At 44.9% G+C, this 11,677-nt stretch overlaps 1 non-coding gene across 1 annotated transcript; it reads right to left on the bottom strand.

The window, feature by feature from the left end:
* Nucleotides 1-6,252: 6,252 nt before the first annotated feature.
* Nucleotides 6,253-6,388, bottom strand: LOC136407413 (small nucleolar RNA SNORA48). The gene has a single exon (XR_010751951.1). It is a non-coding gene; the product is annotated as a small nucleolar RNA SNORA48 (small nucleolar RNA).
* Between the last annotated feature and the right edge of the window lie 5,289 nt (nt 6,389-11,677).

Raw genomic sequence — 11,677 nt, 5'->3', positions numbered from 1 at the left:
GCAGGGGGTCCTTCATTAACGCAGTTGTCCTGAGGTCAGCTGTGGAGTCACTTGTCTGGTTTTGCTGCTTTTCTGAGCATGGAGCTGCAGCACAACAGGGCTGGCTTTTCATCCTTGCTTTGGTGACCTTCTGTACTAGGCTTCTCATCCTTGCTGTACTCATATCTGTCTATCTGCCTACCATAGAACTGCTTCAGATGAAAGGAGTTCTAAGAAATATGACCTCTCAAGGCAATGTGTGATCACACAGAGATTTAGGGGAAAACACCCCCACAAGTTTATTTCACCCCATGTTGCCTTTTGTGTTTGAGTTTTTGTTCTGTTTTTGGTTTTAGGTGAAAGGAGGGGAGATAGTGAGTCAGACTCCCTCATGCACCCCAAGTGGGGTCTATTTGGCAGCCCCATCAGGGGCCAATGCTCGAGTACTGAACATTTTTAGTGCCACTGGCTGCAGGAGGGGAATAGAGTGAGAAGGGGGAGAGGGAATTGGAGAGAAGCAGACGGTCGCTTCTCTTCTGTGCCCTGACTGCGAATTGAACCCTGGATGTCCATACACCTGGCTCATGCTCTCTTCACTGTGCCACTGGCCAGGTGTGTTTGAGTTATTTTTAATATTTTCTCATAACGCCTGACCAGGTGGTGGCGCAGTGTATAGAATGTCGGACTGGGATGTGGAAGACCCAGGTTCGAGACCCCGAGGTTGCCAGCTTGAGCGTGGGCTCATCTGGTTTGAGCAAAGCTGACCAGCTTGGACCCAAGGTCGCTGGTCAAGCAAGAGGTTACTCGGTCTGCTGCAGCCCCACAGTCAAGGCACATAGGACAAAGCAATCAATGAACAACTAAGGTGTCACAACGAAAAACTGATGATTGATGCTTTAAATCTCTCTCTGTTCCTGTCTGTCCCTATCTGTCCTTCTCTCTGACTCTCTCTCTGTCTCTGTAAAAAAATAAATAAATATTTTCTCATAACATCTTATAATATTGTAATGAAATGAATTATAATGTCATTTCCTCTTTAAAATTTTTTTATTGAATTTATTGGGGTGTCTGGCTAATAAAATTATGTTTCAGGTTTACAATTCTTTTTTATTTTATTTTATTCATTTTAGAGAGGAGAGGGAGAGACAGAGAGGAGAGACAGAGAGAGAGAAGGGGGAGGGGCTGGAAGCATCAACTTCCATATGTGCCTTGACCAGGCAAGCCCAGGGTTTCGAACCGGCAACCTCAGCATTTCCAGGTCGACGCTTTATCCACTGCGCCACCACAGGTCAGGCAGGTTTACAATTCTATAATACATCATCTGTATATTGCATTGTGTGTTCACCGTCCCAAGTTACAATGTCATTTCCTAATACAAAGCAAGATGTGTGGGAAGAAAATGTACAATTCTTTTTTTTTTTAATTATTTTTTATTTATTTATTCATTTTAGAGAAGAGAGACAGAGAGAGAGAGAGAGAAGGGGGGAGGAGCAGGAAGCATCAACTCCCATATGTGCCTTGACCAGGCAAGCCCAGGGTTTTGAACTGGCGACCTCAGTGTTCCAGGTTGATGCTTAATCCAATTATTATTGATTTTTAGAGAGAAAGGAAAGGAGAGAGACAGAGAGAAACATCAATTTGTTGTTCCACTTATGTATTCATTGATTGATTCTCCTGTGTGCTCTGATTGGGGATCAAACCTGCGACCTGAACATGTAGGTACAATGCTCTAACCAACTGAGCTATCCGGCCAGGGCCAAAATGTACAATTCTTTTTTTTTTTTTTTTCATTTTTCCGAAGCTGGAAACGGGGAGGCAGTCAGACAGACTCCTGTATGCGCCCGACCAGGATCCACCCAGCATGCCCACCAGGGGGCGATGCTCCGCCCATCTGGGTCGTCGCTCTGTTGCATCCAGAGCCATTCTAGCACCTGAGGCAGAAGCCACAGAGCCATCCTCAGTGCCGGGGCTATCTTTGCTCCAATGGAGCCTTGGCTGTGGGAGGGGAAGAGAGAGACAGAGAGGAAGGAGAGGGGGAGGGGTGGAGAAGCAGATGGGTGCTTCTCCTGTGTGCCCTGGCCGGGAATCGAACCCGGGACTTCTGCACGCCAGGCCGACGCTCTACCGCTGAGCCAACTGGCCAGGGCCAACAATTCTTTGATTAAAATTATTTTCCACTGACTTACACTTTGAATATTTCATAGAATAAATAAATCATGTTCTACACCAAGAAAAATATTTTAAAACTTTTTTGAGTGAGGAAAAAAATTGTTATTGTCAGGGCATTATTGGGATAATGATAGGACCTTGGAGCCATGGACCTTCAAGAGATCCATGGATACAATTCAGGGAATTCTGCAGAGTTAGATGGGAGCAAAACTTGCATCTTTTCTACTAATCACTTATTCAAATTAACATTTTCTTTTTAAAAAAATGTTAAGAGTTTCATGATGTATAATTGGCATACAATGAGCTGCTGTAAGCATAAATAAAATGAATTTGTTTGTTTAATGAAGGAGAAGTAGCTGCTTCTCCCTTCATGCTAGGAGGACTCCTTAAGAACACCAAAGACCCACCCTGACCTGTGGTGGTGCAGTGAATTAAGTGTTGACCTGGAACACTGAGGTCACTGGTTTGAAACCCTGGGCTTGCTCGGTCAAGACACATATGGGCCTGACCAGGCAGTGGCATAGTGGATAGAGCATCGGACTGGGATGTGGAAGGACCCAGGTTCGAGACCCCGAAGTCGCCAGCTTGAGCGCGTGCTCATCTGGCTTAAGCAAAAAGCTCACCAGCTTGGACCCAGGGTCGCTGGCTCGAGCAAGTGGTTACTCGGTCTGCTGAAGGCCCACGGTCATGGCACATATGAGAAAGCAATCAATGAACAATTAAGGTGTTGCCACGAAAAACTGATGATTGATGCTTCTCATCTCTTTCCGTTCCTGTCTGTCCCTAGCTATCTCTCTCTTTGACTCTCTCTCTCTGTCCCTGTAAAAAAAAAAAAAAAAGATTCATATGGGAGTTAAGAAAAGGGAGGACCCCCTTCTCTTTCTCTTTCTCTCTCTCTCTTCTCTAAAATGAATAAAGTCTTTAAAAAGAACAGCATAGGCCCAACTGGTTGGTCAGGAATTAGATAAACCCTGGATTTCATAATGCTAGCCTTCTGATCTTAGAACCCTATTCATTAACCTCTGAAACTAACTTGGGAATTTCCTGTGAGATGGACAGGAAACTATCACAAGGTTCACTCATTTGTCTCCCAAGGAGATAAGGGAAGTTTTCTTTGTTCTTTCTTCTACTTCACTGGATAAGAAGTATGAAGTGCTGCCAAGACTCTGTATGTCTCATGAAGTACCTGCATATTTGTAATCTGATAGCATTTTTAAAAATTTATTTTATTTTATTTCTATTTATTGATTTTAGCGAGAAAGGAATAGAGAGAGAGAGAGAGAGACATAGAAACATCCATCTGTGCCTGTATGTGCCCTCTCCGGGGATTGAACCCACAACCACTGTGCTTTGGGACGAGGCTCTAACCAACTGAAACATCTGGCCAGGGCTGATTGCATTTTTAATACTAGTATTTTCTCTCTATATATTGTTGTATGGGGGTCTTTCTTTCTTTTTTAAAAAATATTTTATTTATTGATTTTAGAGAGAAAGAGCGGGAAGCATCAACTCGCAGTAGTTGCTTCTCATATGTGCCCTGACTGGGCAAGACCGGCAACCTCAGCATTCTAGGTTGATGTTCTATCCACTGTGCCACCACAGGCCAGGCTATGGGGTCTTTCTGTTATCAGGATTCTTTTTTTTATTTTATACATATATATATTTTTTTAAAGAGAGGAGGAGAGAAGGGGGGCAAGGAACGGAGCATAACTCGTAGTTGCTTCTCATATGTGCCCTGACCAGGGAAACCCACGGTTTTGAACTGGTGACCTCAGCATTCCAGGTTGGCGCTTTCTCCACTGCGCCACCACAGGTCAGACAGATTTTACCTTTTTTATTTTTTTTATTTTTCTGAAGCTGGAAATGGGGAGGCAGTCAGACAGACTCCTGCATGTGCCCTACCGGGATCCACCCAGCACGCCCACCAAGGGGGCGTTGCTCTGTTGCGACCAGAGCCACTCTAGCGCCTGAGGCAGAGGCCATGGAGCCATCCCCAGCGCCCGGGCCATCTTTTGCTCCAACGGAGCCTCTGCTGCCACGGGAGGGGAACAGACAGAGAGGAAGGAGAGGGGGAGGGGTGGAGAAGCAGATGGGCGCCTCTCCTGTATGCCCTGGCCGGGAATCGAACCTGGGACTCCTGCACGCCAGGCCGATGCTCTACCGCTGAGCCAACTGGCCAGGGCCGCAGGATTCTTTAGTTCTCCCAAACTATACATATAGAAAGTGTACAATTGCTGAGACTTGATGCATGTACATACCCATGAAAACATCACTACATCCAGATGACAAACATGTATCTGATACTCCTTGAAAAGTGTGCCTTTTGTAATTTTCTTCCTTTTTTTAAATTTTATTTTATTTTTTACAGAGACAGAGAGAGAATCAGAGAGAGGGATAGATAGGGACAGACAGGAACGGAGAGAGATGAGAAGCATCAATCATCAGTTTTTCGCTGGGACACCTTAGTTGTTCACTGATTGCTTTCTCATATGTGCCTTGACTGTGGGGCTACAGCTGACCGAGTAATCCCTTGCTCGAGCCAGCGACCTTGGGCTCAAGCTGGTGAGCTTTTTTGCTCAAACCAGATAAGCCTGCGCTCAAGCTGGTGACCTAGGGGTCTTGAACCTGGGTCCTCTGCATCCCAATCTGATGCTCTATCCACTGCGCCACCACTTGGTCAGGCTATTGCTTCATTTTTAATGTGAACAAAGTTCACCAGACATCTGGGGAAAGCTTGCCATGCCATACTAAAGAGAAACTAAATAAGCAAACAGCAGAAAATTGTTTCAGAGGAAAATCATGCAGGGGACATAAGAGAAGTATTAAAAAAAAAATTCTCTAATTACTATTATCAGTAATTAGATTCAGGAAGATATCACATCCATAAAGCAAAAACAGGAACAACAGAGAATAGGAATGAATTCTTAGAAAATAAAAGATAAAAGTGTTATTGCTTACTTTAAAAATTGAGATGAGCCCTGGCCTGTTGGCTCAGCGGTAGAGCGTTGGCCTAGCGTGCGGAGGACCCGGGTTCGATTCCCGGCCAGGGCACACAGGAGAAGCGCCCATTTGCTTCTCCACCCCTCCGCCGCGCCTTCCTCTCTGTCTCTCTCTTCCCCTCCCGCAGCCAAGGCTCCATTGGAGCAAAGATGGCCCGGGCGCTGGGGATGGCTCGGTGGCCTCTGCCTCAAGCGCTAGAGTGGCTCTGGTCGCAACATGGCGACGCCCAGGATGGGCAGAGCATCGCCCCCTGGTGGGCAGAGTGTCGCCCCATGGTGGGCGTGCCGGGTGGATCCCGGTCGGGCGCATGCGGGAGTCTGTTTGACTGTCTCTCCCTGTTTCCAGCTTCAGAAAAATGAAAAAGAAAAAAAAAAATTGAGATGAAAAAAAAAAATTGAGATGATATGGAAAATAAAGTTAAGTAACCCAGGAAACAGAACAAAATGAAGGGACAGTAAAGGTAAGATACAAAGAATCTTGTTGCTTTGCACAAAAAAGAAACAAGGTTCTTGGGATTTGCTGGGTTGTTTTGGGAGGAGGAAGTATAGTGGATGCTGTGGATTGGTGTGGTGGATTGGTGTGGTAGATTGCCCTGACTTTTCATCCCGACTACTTTTCACACCCTTGCAATGTGGCTCTACATCCCCTCCTGGAAGAGGTGGAGTCTATTTCTGCTCTCCGCTAAGTTCCGCCCCAAATCTGTGAGCTGAATAAATGGGTGCTGTCACGTTTTGGGGTTGCTTTCTTACTCAGCAAAAGCCAATGGATGCAACTCGGGATGTGCTCTTGAGCTCAGTTATTGTGGTGGTAGCCTCCTGACTCTGGCTCCTGTAGCCCCCCTCAAAATTTTGCAGCCAACTACTTTCCTGTATTAAATCCCCGTCTGTAAAAAAAACCCTGACCATGTCAAGTGTTGGTGAAGAAGAAGACTGGACTGTAGCACCTGGAACCGTCAATACACTGCTGGTGGAAGTGTCAAGTGGAAGAACCACTTTGCAGAAATGTTTGGAAGCTTCTAACAAAGCTAAACATGCCCTGCCCTATCGTCCAGCACTTTTTAAATGAGTGTATAACTCCACAGAAAAACTTATCAGGGTTTCTCCCCCATGCGACCAGGGCATGAACCAGGCATGGGCACAGACCAAAAGCCAAGCTGGGATAAACAAGAAGTTACTTTGTCCCTGGCTGATGTGAGACAAGCAACATCAAACCAGGGGCAACTCTACCCAGGTCAAGGACTCATAGCAGTTTTATTCCTAATAGCTCAAATCTGGGAAAGCCCACATATTCCATTAAAATATAGAATGAATAAACAAACTGTGATATATTCATATACGGGGGGGAGGGGGTCCTCGGGTTATGACACAGTTCCGTTCCTATAACAGTGACGTAACCTGAATTTTGGTGTAAGTTGAAACACACCCTAGTGTAAGTCACTTACCTATCCTAACACAGTTGTAAAATCATAATGTAGAACAGGGGTAGTCAACCTTTTTATACCTACCGCCCACTTCTGTATCTCTGTTAGTAGTAAAATTTTCTAACCGCCCACTGGTTCCACAGTAATGGTGACTTATAAAGTAGGGAAGTAACTTTACTTTATAAGATTTATAAAGCAGAGTTACAGCAAATTAAAGCATATAATAATAATTACATACCAAGTACTTTATGTTGGATTTTCGCTAAGTTTGGCAGAATAAATCTTTATAAAACAACTTACTATAGTTAAATCTTTTTTAAAAATCTTTTTAAAATTAAATTTAATGCAGTGACATTGATAAATGAGAGTACATATGTTGAGAGAAAACATTGCCAGATTATTTTGACATTTGATTATGCCGTATACCCCTCACCCAAAGTCAAATTGTCTTCCATCACCTTCTATCTGGTTTTCTTTGTGCCCCTCCCCTCCCCCACCCCCTCTCTCCTTCCTCGCCCTATCCCCTAGTTAAATCTTTTTATTTATACTTTGGTTGCTCCACTACTGCCCACCATGAAAGCTGGAACGCCCACTAGTGGGTGGTAGGGACCAGGTTGACTACCACTGATCTAGATCATAAAAACAAGTAAGCCACAGCTTGACCTGTGGTGGTGCAGTGGATAAAGCGTCAACCTGGAATGCTGAGGGCGCCGGTTCGAAACCCTGGGCTTGCCTGGTCGAGGCACATATGGGAGTTGATGCTTCCAGCTTCTCCCCCCCTTCTCTCTCTCTGTCTCTCTCTCTCTCTCTTCTCTCTCTCTCTCTCTCTCTCTCTCCCTCTCTCTCCCCTTTCTAAAATGAATAAATAAAATAAAATTAAAAAAATTAAAAACAAACAAACAAGTAAGCCACAGATAAAGAATACTGTGCCTGACCTGTGGTAGCGCAGCAGATAAAGCATTGACCTGGAATTCTAAGGTCGCCGGTTCGAAACCCTGGGCTTGCCTGGTCAAGGAACCTATGGGAGTTGATGCTTCTTGCTCCTTCCCCCTTCTCTCTCTCTCTCTCTCTCTTTCTCTCTCTCCTGTCGAAAATGAATAAAGTCTTCTTCGGCCACAAGCAGCCAAACTAGTTTACCCACTTAGTCCATAAGTATCCATAAGTACAACGCTAACGGCATAAGCTGAAACACATCTCGATTTTTTAAAGTTTTTGTGGACTGAGCATCATAAACTCTAAACGTCGTATGTTGAGACTGTTGTAACCCAAGGACCCCCCTGTAGTGGACTACCACTCAGCAATGAAAGAATACATTTCTGATATATACAACATACATCGATGTCAACAAACGTGTTGAGTAAAAGATGCCAGACACAAACAGTATGTATTATCTGGTTCCATTCATATTAAATTCAAGAACAGGCAAAGCTAACCTAAGGTGATGAAATTAGAATAATGGTTGGGGGTGGAAACTGATAAAGAAGGATTACAAGTGAACTCTCTGGGGAGATGGAAATAGTACCGATCTTGATCTAGGTACTGGTCACACAGGTATTTACTTGGATAAAAATTAAACTGCACACTTAAGATTGATGTATTTCCTGGAATGTAAATTATGTTTCAAAAAAACAAAACCCTTTCATGCAGTAAATACTTACAGTGGTTTCTGTTTTCTGCACTGAGCTCCAAATCCTGGGCGAGGGGCCACAGGACCAGAGAGAGTAAGAAGGTTTGAAAGCAAGTAGGGCACCAGCAGTGTGATAGGCATCTGGGGCCATAGAAGGATGTGGCCAGGGAAAAGTCTGCACCGAATGTTAAGAACTCTGATCTAACCTGACCAGGCGGTGGCGCAGTGGATAGAGTGTTGGACTGGGATGCCGAGGACCCAGGTTCGAGACCCCGAGGTCGCCAGCTTGAGCACGGGCTCATCTGTTGTTTTTTTTTTTAATATATTTTATTTATTAATTTTTAGAGAGAGGGGAGAGAGAGAGAGAGAGAGAGAGAGAGAGAGAGAGAGAGAAAGGGGAGGAGAAGGAAGCATCAACTCCCATATGTGCCTTGACCAGGCAAGCCCAGGGTTTCGAACCGGCAACCTCAGTGTTCCAGGTCGATGCTTTATCCCACTGCGCCACCACAGGTCAGGCCATCTGGGTTTGTTTTTTTTTTAATTTTTATTTATTCATTTTAGAGAAGAGAGAGAGAGAGAGAAGGGGGGAGGAGCAGGAAGCATCAACTCCCTTATGTGCCTTGACCAGGCAAGCCCAGGGCTTTGAACCGGCAACCTCAGCATTTCCAGGTTGAAGCTTTATCCACTGCGCCACCACAGGTCAGGCAATATTTTATTTATTTATTCATTTTAGAGAGGTGGGGGAAGGAGCAGGAAGCATCAACTTCCATATGTGCCTTGACCAGGCAAGCCCAGGGTTTTGAACTGGCGACCTTAGTGTTTCCAGGTTGACACTTTATCCTCTGCGCCACCACAGGTCAGGCCCATCTGGGTTTTTTTGAGCAAAAAAAGCTCACCAGCTTGGACTCAAGGTTGCTAGCGAGCAAGGGGTTACTCGGTCTGCTGCAGCCCCATGGTCAAGACACATATGAGAAAGCAATCAATGAACAACTAAGGTGTCACAAGGCAAAACTGATGATTGATGCTTCTCATCTCTCCATTCCTGTCTGTCTGTCCCTGTCTATCCCTCTCTCTGTCTCTGTAAAAAAAATAAAAATAAATTAAAAAGCTGCTGTTACTTAAAAAAAAAAAAAAGAAGAAGAAGAAGAATTCTGATCTAGCCTGACCAGGTGGTGGCACAGTGGATAGAGCGTCGCTCTGGGATGCGGAGGACTCAGTTTCGAGACCCTGAGGTCGCCAGCTTGAGGGCGAGCTCATCTGGTTTGAGCAAAGCTCACCGGCTTGGACCCAAGGTCGCTGGCTTGAGCAAAGGGTTACTCGGTCTGCTGAAGGCCCATGGTCAAGGCACATATGAGAAAGCAATCAATGAACAACGAAGGTGTCACAGCGAAAAACTAATGATTGATGCTTCTCATCTCTCTCCGTTCCCGTCTGTCTGTCCCTATCTATTCCTCTTTCTGACTCTCTCTGTCTCTGTAAAAAAAAAAAAAAAAAAAAAAAAAGAACTTATCTAACTTTGAAGGCATGTCTTGCCCATGCATTCATTTCCGTTTCCCTCCAACCCCAATTTAAATATCTGTTGCCAAGCAACTTGTCAGTGGTTCTCAGAAATGAATAGCATATGTCAGCCTCTGAGTGGCAGTTGACCAGCAACACACTGCCTGGAGGCTGACAAAGCCACGCTGACCACAGGGGCTGGCAGCTCTGGAGGAGCTGGATGCAGCAGGGACTGACCCATGAGCTGACATTGTCCAAGTTCCCTCGTTCTTCTGGACCCCTGAGAGGTAAGGGCTCATACCAAAGGACCTATCATATCCTAGATCATGACCTGAACCGTCTCATGTGGCTATTCAAGGCAAGGGGGAACTCCAGGAAGCCAGAGGAAAAGAAAATACTAGAAGGAAAGACACCAGCGTATCACTCGTAGTTTCTCCTAGGTGGTGGCATCATGAGTACAGATCTGATTTTCTTTATTAAACATGTCTGTTTTCCCTCATATGAACCATATGAGCATTTACTAATTACCCCCAGCCTTATTGAGCATATGTTAATTTTTTGTAATAAAACAGTATGAAAATATAAAATATTTTAAAGAATAGCAATTTAGGAATTTATTTGAAACAATGTTGTAAAGGCAGGGATTCTATTTTGTTTTTCAGTTTGGAAGAGTTCCCTGAAGGGACTCAGACATGAGAACATGTCCCTCTCTGAGGCCCTCCGGCACTATCTTTGGGCCTGACTTTGCTCTCTGGGGGAAATGTGAGCTGGTGGTTGCTGAGTCATCACATGTAAGCCACATGAGCCACAGCCTTCCTTGGAGAACTGGCCTGCGGACATGGGCCACCTGCATGGGAATGAGCTTTACTGCAGTGGGGGTGGAGGGGTGGGGCGTTGCGAAGCCCTCACTGGGGGAGCTGCCTGGGTATAGATCACTCTTTGGACTCACCCTTCTACTAATAAATGGACAATAATCAGTAACTTCTACTCATGAAAAAGGGTGGAATGTAATCAACATTTAAACACTTACCATTTTCTGTTTGTTTATTTATTTAAATTTTTTATTTTTTATTTATTTATTCATTTTTTAGAAAGGAGAGGGAGAGACAGAGAGAGAGAGAGAAGAGAGGGAGGAGCTGGAAGCATCAACTCCCATATGTGCCTTGACCAGGCAAGCCCAGGGTTTCGAACTGGCGACCTCAGCATTTCCAGGTCGACGCTTTATCCACTGCGCCACCACAGGTCAGGCTTCTGTTTGTTTATTTTAATAATAGCCATCTTAATGGCTGATCTCTATTCTAGATTGAATGTTTATGTTGCTCCCCCCACTCATATATTGAAACCTAGTCCCCAATGTGATGCTATGTGGAGATTTGGAGGTGAGGGTCTTTGGAAGGTGATTAGGTCATAAGGGGGAAGCCTTCAGGAATGGAATTAGTGCTCTTTTTTTTTTTTTTTTTTAAAGATTTTATTTATTCATTATAGAGAGGGGAGAGAGAGAGAGAGAGAAGGGGGGAGGAGCAGAAAGCATCAACTCCCATATGTGCCTTGACCAGGCAAGCCCAGGGCTTTGAACCAGCCACCTCAGCGTTTCCAGGTTGACACTTTATCCACTGCGCCACCACAGGTCAGGCGAATTAGTGCTCTTTTAAAGAAGACCCCAGAGCCCTGGCCAGATAGCTGTGTCCCGATAGGCAGAGGTTGCCAGTTTGATGCTGTGAGGACACATACAGAAACAGATTGATGTTTCTGTCTCTCTCTCCCTTCTCTCTCTTAAAAAAAAAGAAAAAGAAAAAGACCCAAAGAGCTCCCCTGTTCCTTCTGCCATGTGAGGACACAGAGAGACGACTGTGGCTATGAACCAGGAATTGAGCCCTTAGCAGACACTGAATCTGCCAGCCCCTTGATCTTGGACTTCCCAGCCTCCAGAACTGAGATGTAAATGTTTGTTGTTTAAGCCACCCAGTCTATGATGTTTTTGTTAC

Source organism: Saccopteryx leptura, chromosome 5 (genome assembly GCF_036850995.1).
Source record: "Saccopteryx leptura isolate mSacLep1 chromosome 5, mSacLep1_pri_phased_curated, whole genome shotgun sequence".
NCBI classification, from domain to species: Eukaryota; Metazoa; Chordata; class Mammalia; order Chiroptera; family Emballonuridae; genus Saccopteryx; species Saccopteryx leptura.
The sequence above is the reverse complement of the archived record's forward strand: the minus strand, read 5'-3'. Positions and strand labels throughout refer to the sequence as shown.